We start from the raw sequence: 15,393 nt of genomic DNA on the forward strand, positions 1-15,393 counted from the left end.
ATATTGTGGGCAGGCGAGTAGTATTGTGGGAACATGCTATTCATATAAACGATCCGGTTAATTAGCAACCATAGATAATCTGGATTAACGAGTGTGATTATTGAACTTAATAGGATTGATAAACCAACCACAACCCTGGAATTTTCACCTCCTCTGAATTAAAATCTCATCATACACATTTGCATTCTTGATAAATTAGTTGTTACTTGTTTAATTTTTGCAATAGTAGATTAATAGAAAAATATCATTCTTAAATATCTTGGATAATTAATTGATTTTAGTTTGCTTAGTTGACAATTGATCTAAGTCTCTGTGGGTTCGACATCCGACTTTCAAGTGACTTTATTACTTGACGGCCACTTATACTTGCGTGTACTTGGAGAACCAACAATTTCTCATTTGCGAAGGCAAACTTGATCATTAAAGAAAATACTGATCTATTGCGACAACTATAGATCCTTTATCTAGTTTCTTAATATCCCATTGCATGGGATGTGATAGATAATGAGTCAAAAGAATCTTGGAGTTTGTTTATATACAACTTAATATATGATTTGGAGTTAGGAAATGAAGCTGGATTAACAATTATGTTTGATACGCAAGAGGTATTTTACCAAACCTTTCTGGCTTAAATTTCTACTTCATGTGTTATTATTTTATTTTATTCATCTCTATTTTGTAGGGTTCTGTTTGATTCATTTATGTTTTGTAGGGATTTGTGCCAAGCATTCCTGAATTACTACCAAATTCTGAGCATCGAATGTGTGCTAGGCACATATGGTCTAACTGGTCAAAAACTTGGAGAGGTGAGGAGATGAGAAAGCAATTTTGGAGGTATTCTAAGGCTAGTTTTGAGGTGAAGTTGAAAGAAAAACTGTTTGGGAAACTTGAAAAAATGTATGTGAAAGCCTATTAAAGTATAACGAAGAGTATTGATGCAGAGCTTTTTTTCTTGAACACTTCAAATGTGATATTGTAGAAAATAATATGTGTGAGACCTTTAATTCTTAAATATTGGCACCTAGGAACCAGTCTATTATTAGCATGTTAAAGGACATTAGATATAAAGTAGTTAGGAGACATGTTGATATGATAAAGTTTGCGAGATTTGGATTACAGACATTTCTCCTATGGCAAGGGTGATTCTAGAAGAAAATAAGGAGTTTTCTAGGAAATGCAAAGTTTTGTGGTTTGGAACTGATGGGTTTGAGTTTGATGAGTATGAATACATATATATAGTTAACTTGAGGAGAAGAACATGCACTTGTAGATCCTGGCAGTTAAGAGGGATCTCTTGTGCACATGCAATATGTGCAATCTATCACCAAGAAGAAGAACCATATAATTATGTGGATAACTGGCATAAAAAAGAGACATTTCTCAAGGCATATCAATACTTTCTTGAACAAATCCCGAACATGAAGATGTGGCCTGACACTAATAACATGGTAATTGAGCCTCCAGCACCAAAGCCAATGTCATCAAGCAGGTCATAACAAGTCTTCCTTCCAATCAAGGGTAAGTTGTAATGTTTTTCACCTTTCTTTTCACTTCAAATGCTAACTTAAATAAATGATATAATTGGAATTTTTTTAGGGTGGAATTGGAGAGTCTACAAGTAGACAGTCAACTCAAGCAACTCAAGAAAACTAAGGAAGTCAAGCAACTCAAGAATCTAGTGCAACTAATACAAGCAGTTGCAGAGGAAGGGGAAACAATACTCGATTTGGCATGGGTGCATTCCAAATGCACCTCTAGCAAGTGCTCCTAGAAAACTTACTGTTGGGGTTAAAAGAGCAATCAAATGGGACTAAGGTTGTGAAGGATACTAGTGCAGTCAATATTGAGCTTGATTTAAAACCTTCTGGGCTTAAGTTTAAAGGCAAAAATGCTATTACTACTTCCCAGCTACAACAACTAAGTGCAAACAGGAGAAACCAAATTGGATCTTCATCAACTACCTCTTCAGTTGCAGGTCCAGCCCCTCCAGCCAGAGGCGCCTCCAGGATTTAATTCCTATGGGTTCAATTTTAAAACTTTTAATATTAAACCCATTATATTTTTAAAGTTATAGGTTCAGATCTATTATTTTTGTAATTTTAATGAATTTTTATATACAAATTTTTACTCCGCGTCGAAAGTTATGGGTTCAGTTGAACCCGTACATAATATACTACATCCGCATCTACCTCCAGCACCATAATGAAAAAGAGCATCCTCATGAATGTAGTTGTGTTAGGCTTATGCTATTTTGAGTTCATGTATTTTGCTAAGTATCCAGACTTGGATTAATTATGCTGTCTTTTTTGGGTCACTAGTTGACACTATTTAAAGAACTTATGTTCAAGCTTTGTTGCATTTCTATTCAACCTTTGGAAATATGATTGGTGTTGTATAACACTTTAGTTGTGAATGCAATTTAAATGCTATTGGTAGCCTCAACATTCATGCTATTTGTTGCTTTTATAACATCAGTTGGCAGCCTCAACAACCTTTGCAACAGTTGTGAATGCAATTGTTGTGCTTTTTCGTCAAATGAACATAAGATATGGCTCATAATTTGGATTGTATGTGCTTGGTAAATCTGGAAGATGGTAGGCTGCGATGGATGTTTGTTAAGTACTTATCAGTTGAGTTCAATTACAACTTCAACATGTTAGCACTTCGAATTCCATATTTGAACCAGTACATAAAAAAAAATGGCAGAAGATTTCTTCAATTCATTGAAATAAGGCCACACACCACAATTACCTTCACACAAACTACCAGTTAAGACACATCCAAAATATATCAACAACCATTAAAAACGCAAAATACAAGAGCTAAGACATAGATGACATAAAGGCATCAAAATGCTTCTACTCCAACCACATGCAGAACCACAACGACTTCAATGATCGAAGGCACAATAGCAAACCCAGATAATTAGCACTATTACTATAACAGAAGCCAATTTCTTCCTCCATATTCTTGGTCGAGCCCTTTCTTCTTCAAAAGCTTTGACCCTGTTCAATAAACCCTAAATAACCCTATTCGCTTGGCTAGGAAACTCGTCATTAACCCACCTAAAATACTTACATCCACCTTTGTCCTTCAAAAAAAAAAATTGATTCAAACTAAAATCGGGGACAACATAGTAAAAATAATTAATTGTAGTTAATTAACACTTACCTTTTCAATTTTGCATCCATAGAACCTCCTTCCAAGATTAGATGGAGACCATGAAGTTTTTGATTGACATTCATGATCACACCGACATGAATCGATTCTTGGTGTCAGAGACATTATCCACAAAATTGAGAGCTTAAGCCAAAATCCGAACACTCAGGCGAGACTACTTTCAATTTGGAGAGAAGAGTAGAATTTTTAAACCAGAAAATCAAGAAAAGGGTGAAGAAATATGGCTGGATTTAAGAGACAAAGTAAACAGGGACAAGGGTTTATATAATAGGGAAGGGGTATATTTTTACCGTTTGTATTTTACCGTTGAAATAGTTTTTTTCAGCATATTTTTAATGTTCACGCGCTCAACAACAGTGATGCTCACGTTATTTGCCATGTCAGTCGGACGTGTTAAAATGGTACAGTAAAGATAGAGTTAAAGTGTTCCGTTGGTAAATGGCTTAGTTGAGGTGTTCAAGTGAAATTTCTGGGATAGTTAAAATGTCTGTCTATGTATTCTGCCAATATTATTTTAGTATATGCCTTTTAAAATAAATAAAAATATCAAATTCTATTTTTTTAAAAAGATAATGTCATATGTAAAAATAACATATTTTTGGAAGTTTTAAAATTGTGTTTTTTTTTAAAGAAAAAAGATTACTCATGATAAATGAATAAATAGAGTACATCGTTTCTATTATTTAACTCCTAAGTTTCCACATTCAGACAAATTATTGGGGATTATTTGTGTTAATTCAATGATTTGTCCTTCCATGGACTAGGCAGAACGTTAATAAAGCGGCTCTCTCTCTTCCTCGTATAGCTTTATCGTATGTAACTCGTGTAACTTGGAATTTCTATCCTTCATGTTTAGCTTTTATTTTTTGTTTTGATGCTTCTCATTTAAAGAACAAGGATTTTCCATAACGTAACTCTGTTTTGACTTGGTTGTTTTATAAATATTTATTGCTTAAAGAAAAAATCTGCTAAGTTCCCACATATTAACACTTGTTTTTTATTTACTACGAACATATTCTACATATTAACAATTTCTGTTATGTTTTAAAATGAAATATAAACATTAAATTCTATAAAAATAAAAAAACTCAAGAATACACAAAAATAACATATATTTCACGGTAAGATTGACATAAATATATTAATTTGGAAATTCTTTGAAAGATTACTACATGCTAAATGAATAAATAGTGTACATTGTTTTTATTATTTAACTCCCATGTTTCCATATATTAACAGTTCCTTTTTTTTAAATTATTTTACAACCAACAATTTCGACCGTTAGAAGAAAGTTTCCTAAATTGTTACACGTTTGGTTTCCTACAAAGGCAGGGATTTCAGGTAAAATTTGTTGAATATACTTGGGCTTCACGTACTTCCCTAAAATCGAACTCATTGCCGTTGATCATAATCAACTTTTTGTTCTATAAATACAAAGTATCTAAACTCCTAAGTCATATATATAGCCCTATTTTATCACTCAAAACTCTCTAGTTTCGGCCGCTGCGTTTTTTTCATCTTCATATTCAAGAAACAATGAATATGATGGAGTTAGATAATCTTGGAGAAGGGTATCGATTTCGACCGACAGATTCAGAGTTAGTGAAATTTCTTTTGAGGTTTGTTGCTAAGCAAGAATTGCATGACAATGGTTTTATTGCAATGTATGATGTTTACAAACAAGAACCTTGGGTAACTTACAGCCATGGCCATTCTACTGGAGGAGTAGAAGATAATTGGGACACAAGTATTTACCGTTACTTTATTACACCAAGGAAGAAGAACAAGGGAAGGTTTAGTAGGATTGTAGGAAAAAGAGGTGGAACTTGGAAACAACAAGATAAGGGAAGAGCTGTTACTATAAAGAGTTGTGATCAGAGGAAAAGAGATTTGATTATTGGACGAATGAAGAGTATGTGTTATACTGAGAAGAATAATAATAAGTGTATTAATTCTGATGATTATAATGATGGTAAGTGGCTAATGAAGGAATATGTGTTGTCTGATCTTATTCTTAATAAGTTCAGTAATTCTGAGCGTAAAGATTATGAAGTCATGTTCTGAACAAGAGAAGGCGGATACTGAGGTGACTTCTGATATAAATAATTATCTTGATCAGCCATTGATGGATCAGGACTATTTTGTTGAGAAAGCAATAGTAGAATCTGTTGAACCATTAATGGTGGAAACTGTTGGGATAAATTCGGTTAAGCCTTTGATGGATCAGGAATATACTGAGATGATCACTCCTATCTATTATGTTGAAGAACCAATGGAGGAATCTATGGTGCAAAGTCACGAGGCTACTGGTGTAGAGAATGGTTCGTCGTTGGGGCTAACTACTTTTTCTCAATTTCAAGAATCTATGATCGCTGACTTTGAGAACGCGATGCAAGAATTTAATGTGCCTAAAATAATGGTTAGATCGGATGAAAATATGGGCTGTGACACACTATTGGAGAAGATCCAGACACAAGATCAAGAAGAAGAAGGTTGTTCTTTTGCTGTTAATGAGGAGCATAATATTGCATTTATCGAATCTGAAGTCAAGGCTACAACTTTTCTTGAACTACTAACTGGTTCCAGGGGTTATGGTATGGGGAACAATCAGGTGCAATTGGTACCTGATCAATCGACTACAATAACAACAACTATGCCTCAATTCCTAGAAAGTTGGAATCGGTTGTATGAATCTTCAATGTCCATGTCGTTGGTACCTGAATCGACTACTATGCTAAATTCTAATGAAATTGAAACAGGTGAATGTGACACAACACCTTATTCTATTCAACCAGCAACTGATACTACCCTGGATTTTGAGGGACCAACAACTACTACTGAGGTACATTTAGAATCTGAAGGGAATACTATTCTGCAATTGGAGGGACCAGCCTCTGTGGAACCTGAGGTGCACACACAAAAGGGGGATGAGTTAGTACAAATCAATGAGGGTACGGGTAATGAGGATGGATCAGACAGTAATGTTAAACCAACAATCTTGGGAGTCTAAGATGCATTTACAAGAGATGCTGCTATTAGGTGCAATTTTCAATTCTTGATTCTTAACTTTGAAAGTTTGTTTATTGTTTCTCATGGATATATGTCTAACAAATTGTAATAATCTTTCCAGCAATTCATTTGAGATTTGAACAATAACTGTACATACTGCACTTTTGAAGTAATATCAGTAGTTTCAAGTTGTTTTCTAATTAGTCATTTGGTTTGATGCTTCTGAGATGCTATGTAGATGCTATTAGTATGAATTTAGTGTTCAATTTTTTACTTAGACAAAGAATCTTCTGCTGATATTGTTAAACTAATAAGCTTGATCATGTGTTACAAACTGTCTAAACTAACTGAAAGAGATGAGCAGGTGCTTAGCTCTGCCATGTTTTAGGTCTTCCCCTTTCTTCTTGATCATATGAGAATTTGGCTTCTTTTGCCATTACACACCTGAATTACAAGGGTGGAGCTAGTGTACATGTTACAGAAATACTGTATTTATGTTAGAAATTTATTAAATATGTACAAATTATTAATATCTAGACACTAATACCGCCCGGGCAAATTTTAGGATCTTCGTATATTCTACTTAACTTTTCCACTAAAATCTTAGTGGCAAGTGATAATAACGCCAAACATTAAGTGGGCAATTTTGATACTCACGTCTTGGGGAACATTAAAAGTGATGCATGTTTGAGCCATTTGAAATTCACTTGGTCTAGAAAAAATCACATGAAACTGATAATGAAAGCCAAGATCATGTTCGGTTCCTTTTAATTAGTTGCGCGCACGCACACAAATAAAATCGTATAAAGACAATTCGTATTTGATATAACTATCGTGCAAGTATTTTACCATTAAGAATCAGACAGTTTCTTGTAACAGATTGTATATTGATCTAATATAATTATAGGATATCTCCTTTCACGTATGACTATTTATCCAAGCGATTTCTGATGTTTGGCTATAATTTCATATTTTTAGTGCATTACTTACCTTACATTTTGGGGCTTTAATGCTAAACTATACTATATTTGTGCTTAATTGAATTTATTTTATGTGTAGGTACGTTGAAGACGAAATTGGTAGCAAAGTAGAGATTTTATATTTTATACACAACAAGAATGAAGTTATGATTATTTAATTAGTGGATATATAAGGATTAAAGTTTAACATTACAAAGGAAGACAAAAGAGATAAATCAAAAGAAGACAAAAAGAATAATTGAGAAAAGAAACAAAAACGTGAATTGGAAATGTTAGGCAACAAAATTGAATCGAAGCAGCAGCAGGCGTAGCGAGCTACTTTGCTCGCATTAGAGCAGGCGAGGCGAGGATTAAAGCGTGCGACAGAGCTTGCGTCGCACGGACTACAGCGAGATGAAGCTCAAGTTTTGCCTCGCGCCGCGAGGCCTGTAGCGAGGGTGTTCCGGGTTTTAAAGCCTATTTTGTCTCCTTTTTAGTTTTGGACTTGGTTATTTCGTCTAGGCCTTTTCCCTACACATCTAAATAGTCATTAAACACCATTTTTAGAGGAGTTTTTGCGACCGGAGGCAAGAACATCACGTGGAACAACTTTTGGAGGAGAAAATCATCAAGTTTTTCAATCCTTTATCTTTTCTTTGTAATTTGTTTATGCAAAATACTTGGAAAATTGTTACTACGAACATGAGTGACTAAGCACTCTAGTTCTAGGGTTGTGGTTGACATGATTATTAACGTTTATTAATTACATCTTCGTTAATTCAGATTATCATCTTGTGGTTGTTTCTTTAATTCTAGTTTTAACTTGTGAATTGTTATAGCTACCAATTCACCCTACTATCTATGCTATGCTTGGGGAAAGCCGTGTTTAGATAAGAGTAGAATGATAGAGATCTTGTTTCTGAACCCGTGGCTCAGGGGATAATTTCGCGGTTAGGATAGGAATATACCTAACAATCTTTCTTAATTGAATACCGCATTATATTCGTTCATGATAGACTCAATACCATAGGAATATAGGATTGATATATTGTGGGCAGGCGAGTAGTATTGTGGGAACATGATATTCATATAAACGATCCGGTTAATTAGCAACCATAGATAATCTGGATTAACGAGTGTGATTATTAGACTTAATAGGAATGATAAACCAACCACAACCCTGGAATTTTCACCTCCTCTGAATTAAAATCTCATCATACTCATTTGCATTCTTGATAAATTAGTTGTTACTTGTTTAATTTCCGCAATAGTAGATTAATAGAAAAACATCACTCTTAAATATCTTGGACAATTAATTGATTTTAGTTTGCTTAGTTGACAATTGATCTAAGTCTCTGTGGGTTCGACATCCAACTTTCGAGTCACTTTATTACTTGACGGCCACGTATACTTGCGTGTACTTGGGGAACCAACAAGTTTTTGGCGCCGTTGCCGGGGACTTAGTTATTTATTGTTTATCTAAGTTAAGCTTTTATTCATTATTTGTTCAAGTTTTAATTTTTAGTTTGCTTTATTTGTGATAACGCATGATGTTCTCTTGAATGCGGTGGAGTAGAAGCACAAACAATATCCTTCCTCTTGATCCTGAGATCGATCGAACACTTCATAGAGTGAGGAGGGAAGTTGAAGCTCGAACAAGAATTGAAAGAGAGTTGGACATCGTAGTTCAATCACAACCAATAGAGATGGCAGGTAATGAAGGGTGCGCGGTGATAGAAGCTGCAAGGCCCAATCTTGCTAATATGACTCAGGCAATTGTGAAGCATGAGATTACGGGTCACTTTGAACTCAAACAGTACATGGTACAACTAATTCAGTCCACAGGGCAATATGTGGGTCTATCTCATGAAGACTCGTAGAGGCACATTCAGAACTTCCTGGAAATTACAGACACTTACAATTATCCAAATGTTTCCAAGGACTATGTCAGGCTGGCACTGTTTCCCTTTTCACTGCTCGGGGAAGCTAAGGAATGGTTGCAAAAGGAGCCCGCGAACTCAATCCACAATTGGGATGAACTAGCAAGGAAATTCTTAATCAAGTTTTTTCCCACTAAGAAGACAAAGTCGCTGAGGAGCCAGATTCTTGGGTTTCAACAACGAGATGGCAAGACTCTTCATCATGCTTGGGAAAGATACAAGAAGCTACTCAGAGACTGCCCACATCATTGTCAGACTGATGAGGTGTTGGGTCACACTTTCATTGATGGGTTGGACGAGGCATCAAAGATGAATCTTGACTCAGCATATGGGGGTAGTTGCATGGCAAGACCGTATAGTGAGATCCAGATCCTGCTAAACAATTTCACTGCTAATGATAATAATTGGCAAGGAGATGGGGAACCACGAAGAGCACTTAAACAAAAGGCAGCAGGTGTGATCGAGCTTGATGATTTCTCTGCCATAAGGGCAGATATAGCGAGATTAGCAAATCAGATGAATAAGATGACAATGAACCAAGCACAACAGATGCATCATGTGCAACGGATGTCTACCTGCTGCATGTTATGTGGTGAAGGTCACACTAGTGACATATGCCCCGTGAATCCTGAATCCATCTACTACGTGGGGGGCAACAAGCTAGAGGGCCGATGAATCAAAATGCTCAATATTGTAACACATATAATACGAACTGGAGGAATCATCCTAAATTCTCTTGGGGTGGAAATCAGAACATCAGGCCTCGAGCGAATTATAATCATCCACCTCAACCTCCACAACAATCAGAAGAGAGTTTGATTGACATGATGAAAAAGCTCTTGCTAGACAATCAGAAAGTTATGGCTGAGAATCAACAATTGCGCACAAAGTTCAAAAATCTAGAGAGGCAGTTTGGAAAAATGGCTAACAATCAGAATATTAGACCTATTGGAGCTCTCCCAAGTGATACAGATAAAAACCCTCAAGTCAATACAGTGATATTGAGAAATGGGAGAGAGTTAGTAGAAGTTCCTAAGAAGAAAAAAGAGCAGTTTGGGCTGGAAGAAGAAAGAGTTCCAAAACCTGTAGAGGTAGATGAGAGAAACAAAATAGAGTCTGAGCAAATATCAGAGAGGGTGCCACCTCCTTTTCCTCAAAGACTAAGAAAGAAAAATGATGACCACATGTTTCAGAAATTTTTAGATATGTTGAAGCAGATACACTTGAACATCCCTTTGGTGGACATGCTCAGTGAGGTCCCAAAATATGCAAAATATATTAAGGATATAGTGGCAAATAAGAGGAGATTAACTGAATTTGAGACCGGCGCACTTACCGAGGAGTGCACTTCCAGGATTCAACATAAGCTTCCACAAAAGCTTAAGGATCCAGCTAGTTTTACCATCCCCGTGAGGATTGGTGAAATTGATGTGGGTAGAGCCTTGTGTGATTTGGGCGCAAGTATCAATCTGATATTGTTGTCAGTGTTCAAACAATTGGGATTAGGAGCTCCGAGACCCACCACGGTGCTTCTATAGTTAGCTGATAGATATACCTAAGGGGGTAATTGAGAACGTCTTGTTGCATATTGGGAAGTTTATTTTCCCTGCAGATTTTATCATCCATGACTACGAGGCTGATGAGTTAGTTCCTATCATCTTGGGACGACCTCTTTTGACCACTGGAGATGCCATTATCAAAGTCCGAGAAGGTAAGATGATCCCGAGGGTGGACAATGAAGAAGCGGTCTTCAATGTATATCGAGCCATTAAGTTGCTTCGTCATTACAAGGACCTGGCCATGATTTCTATGGTGAAGATAAATGAACCAGCCGTAGAGCCAAGTGCATTTAAAGAAGATGCACTAGAAAAGGCATTGATGTTGTTCAATCACTTGGAACTGGAAGAAGAGGTTGAGGAGATGTTGCAAATTTTGGAAGCATCTTGTGAATACATAAGAGAAAGATCCCAGTTTGAGCCTCTGGATCGGCCAATCGTCCTGCCCCCTAGACCCTCAGTTGAGGAGGCTCCAAAACTGGAACTTATACCCTTACCATCTCATCTTCATTATGTATATTTAGGTAGTTCTAACACTTTACCTGTGATTATTTCTTCTCATTTGTCTAAATTGCAGGAAGAAAAGCTCTTAAGGGTGCTGAGGGAGCACAAACATGCCATTGGTTGGACAATGTCTGACATAAAGTGTATTAGCCCTGCATTCTACATGCACAAAATACTCATGGAGGAGGGACACAAGCCTAGTGTAGAACATCAACGCCGCCTAAATCCAATAGTAAATGGGTATAGTATTTCCCATCTCCGATAGTAAATGGGTAAGCCCTGTTTAATGTGTACCTAAAAAGGGGGGGTATGACTGTTGTAGTGAATGAACAAAATGAATTAATCCCAACTCGGACTGTGACTGGTTGGCGAATATGCATAGATTATAGGAAGTTGAGTAATGCTACACGAAAAGATTACTTCCCCCTCCCCTTCATTGATCAAATGCTTGACAGGTTAGCCAGACAGGAGTACTATTGTTTCCTTGACGGCTATTCAGGGTATAATCAGATTGCTATTTCCCCGGAAGATCAATAAAAGACAACTTTTACATGCCCTTATGGCACTTATGCATTTAAGATAATGCCATTCAGGTTGTGTAATGCACCTGCCACTTTTCAAAGGTATGTGATGGCTATTTTCACCAATATGGTGGAACGGTTTGTGGAGATTTTTATGGATGATTTTTCTGTGTTTGGTCCTTCTTTTGATGAATGCTTGACCAATCTTGCTAAAGTGCTTGCCAGGTGTGAGGAGACTAATCTGGTACTGAATTGGGAAAACTGCCATTTTATGGTACATGAAGGTATAGTGCTGGGGCACAAGGTGTCCAAAGATGGACTGGAAGTTGACAAAGCTAAGGTGAAATCAATTGAAAAGTTGCCACCACCGATTTCAGTGAAAGGAGTTAGGAGTTTTCTGGGACATGCAGGTTTTTATCGCCGATTTATAAAGGATTTCTCAAAAATTTCTTCTCCTTTGTGCAGGTTGTTGGAGAAGGATGTGTTGTTCAAGTTTGATGATGCTTGTCTGAAAGCATTCGAGGAGCTGAAAAAAAATTAGTGAGTGCACCAATCATAGTGGCTCCTGACTGGAAAAAGCCATTTGAGCTGATGTGTGATGCTAGTGATGGTGCAATTGGGGCCGTGTTGGGCTAGAGGAGGAGCAAAATTTTTCACTCCTTTTACTATGCAAGCAAGACTCTTACTCCTGCTCAAATAAATTATACTGTGACAGAAAAGGAGTTGCTTGCTGTAGTGTGGGCATTCGATAAATTTCGGGCCTATTAGGTTGGCACCAAAGTCATCATCTACTCAGACCATGCAGCCATCAGGTATTTGTTCGAAAAGAAAGATGCTAAACTAAGGCTAATCCGTTGGGTTTTACTCTTGCAGGAATTTGATTTGGAGATTCGAGACCGTAAAGGAATAGAGCATCAAGTGGCTGATCACTTATCCAGGTTAGAAACTCGGAATCATGAATCCGAGGGAGATATCATCAAGGAAACATTCCCGGATGAGCAATTATTGGCCATTACTGTTGTGGAGGTGCCATGGTATGCAGATTTTGTGAACTATCTAGCAAGTGGAGAGATGCTGCAGATCTTGAACCTTATGCTAAAAAGAAGTTCTTGCGAGATATGAGGTCATATGTGTGGGATGAGCCATTTCTATTCAAATCTTGTACCGATCAGTTAATGACAAGATGTGTGCCCGAATCTGAAATAAATGCTATCTTACATTACTGTGATGCGTCGCCTTATGATGGTCATTATGTGGGTGACAAAACAGCAGCTAAGGTATTGCAATCGTGTTTTTATTGGCCTAGGGTGTTTAAAGATGCCCATGAGTTCGTGAGGTGGTGTGATAGGTGCCAGAGAACAGGAACAATCACGAAAAGGCATGAGATGCCATTGCACGGTATTATGGAGGTTGAAATTTTTGATGTGTGGGGAATTGATTTTATGGGTTCGTTTCCCTTGTCCAGTGGGTGTAAGTACATTTTGGTGACCGTTGACTATGTGTCGAAGTGGGTGGAGGCCATTGCTCTTCCTACCAATGATGCCAAGGTTGTGGTCAGCTTTGTGAAAAAGCATATCTTTACAAGGTTCGGCACTCCGAAAGTGACGATTAGTGATGGGGGCACCCATTTCTGTAACAAGCTCTTGGACAATGTCTTAGCGCAATATGAGGTCAAACATAAGGTTGCAACCGCTTACCATCCTCAGACTAGTGGGCAAATTGAAGTCTCAAATAGAGAGATAAAGCAGATCCTGGAGAAGACGGTTAGTGCAAGTAGGAAAGATTGGGCTGCAATGCTTGATGATGCTGTATGGGCATACCAGACTGCCTACAAAACTCCAATCGGATTCTCCCCTTACAAGCTACTTTATGGGAAAGCATGTCACTTACCAGTGGAACTTGAGCACAAGGCCTATTGGGCGATAAAGAAGCTGAAGTTTGATGCAGAATTAGTGGGTAGAAAGCGGGTGATGCAATTGAACAAGCCTGATAAGTTTCACTTGCATGCGTATGAGAATGCCAAATTATATAAAGAAAGGACCAAGCGCTGGCATGATAAGAATATCCACCATCGCGAGTTCGAACCGGGCCAATTGGTTCTCTTGTTCAATTCGAGATTAAGACTCTTTCCAGGGAAGCTCAAATCGAGATGGTCAGGCCCGTTTGAGGTAGTGAGAGTCATTCCACATGGTGCAATTGAGCTGCGCATCTTAGGTGGCGAGAGAATGTTCTTAGTGAACGGACAAAGAGTGAAGCACTATTATAGAGGTGACTTTGATCGTCAGAAGTCGAAGGTGTTACTTGCCAATGATTAGACGAGATTCTGTGTCGTGCCGCGACGTTAAATCAGGCGCTTGTTGGGAGGCAACCCATCTCTACTGCTTTCTTTTAATTTTATTTTTTATTTTATTATTGCTGTAGTGTTTGTTTTTATTTTGCAGGATTATAAACATAGGAGGCAAAGCTATTGGAAGTGTGCAAAAGCGAGTAAGATGGTGAGAACTAAGTGTGGGGTTCCCACAAAAAGAACCATGCCTGGGGGAAGTCTGAGTACCCCGTGAGCCGCTATTGCTTCGGCCTTTAGCCTTTCAGGGAGTTTCTTGTGCACCCTCGTTATTGTTTTGCTTTATTTGTGCATTGGGGACACTGCACTCTTTTAAATGTGGGGTGGGAGAATTCTCTAGATAATTAGTAGTAGGATGTTAGAAAAATGTTAACTTCTTATTTTTGTTTTCGTAGTTGTGTAGTGTTTTAGTATTTTAGTAGCTATGAAAAAAATTGAAAAAACAAAAGTAGAAAAATTGGACTTTTCCCGACGATGGATCTCCTAGACGGTTTTCTTGAGGGATTTAAGTCTAAGAAAAAAGGACAAAAATATTTTCTTTGTATGTAGTGTAGTAATTCCCCCTTGGTTTTTCTTTGTGCCACGGTTCTTTTTCAAGGATTTTATTTGAACCGGGTGTAGTTAGTTTTATTTTTTTTAGGAGTAGGAGCCATTGTGAGATGAATTCAATTGAAGAAATATCTCTTGACTTTGTTATGCCTTGAGAATAGTGAGTACTTTGGTTGTGACGCTTAGGCTCAGTTTTTGACTCTTGTATAAGTACCTTAAATTGTATGATCTTAAATTTGCTTAACTGCTTTGACTAGAGTATCTTGATGAGTCCGATCCTGAGTGAGTTATGTGCCATGTGTGTGTAAGGTTTGTATGTTATTCTGTGTATTGCATTTGATGTCTAGAACTTGCCCTGTGTGCTTGCAAAGTGAAATAGTAGTTTTGTTCAGTCTTGGAAGTGATATAGGCGTTTCTTTGTTGATCCAGATATATATAGTTTACCCGCCTAATTGTAATGTATTGTAGTTTACCCCTTTGAGCCTGTAATCCTGTTTCTTTGTCATCCACATTACAAGCCTTACCCATTTGTTTGAATTAACCATCTATTTGAACCTTTTAACCTCTCATGAGCACTTGAATTGTAATGAACTTTGTAAAAGTTAAAGTGTAGGGTGGTTGGTTTGACCTTTGAGTGGAACTAATGAAATAAGGAGAAAGGTGCACTGTTTTGAAAAAGTAAGAGCCACGTGGATTGAAAAAGAAAGAAAGAAATATATATGTAGTTGTATTGCTGTGAAAAATATTCCTTGATAGTGGTGACTCTTGATGTAATTGTGCTTAATAGAAGTATGGAGTAATATACATTGATGTGAAGGTGGAGTTTGGTTT

General features: G+C 37.3%; 1 pseudogene; it reads left to right on the forward strand.

The window, feature by feature from the left end:
• LOC142179074 (uncharacterized) overlaps positions 1-15,393 on the forward strand; it is a 58,928-nt pseudogene that overhangs the window by 15,652 nt on the left and 27,883 nt on the right.

Source organism: Nicotiana tabacum, unplaced genomic scaffold (assembly GCF_000715075.1).
Source record: "Nicotiana tabacum cultivar K326 unplaced genomic scaffold, ASM71507v2 Un00305, whole genome shotgun sequence".
NCBI lineage: Eukaryota > Viridiplantae > Streptophyta > Magnoliopsida > Solanales > Solanaceae > Nicotiana > Nicotiana tabacum.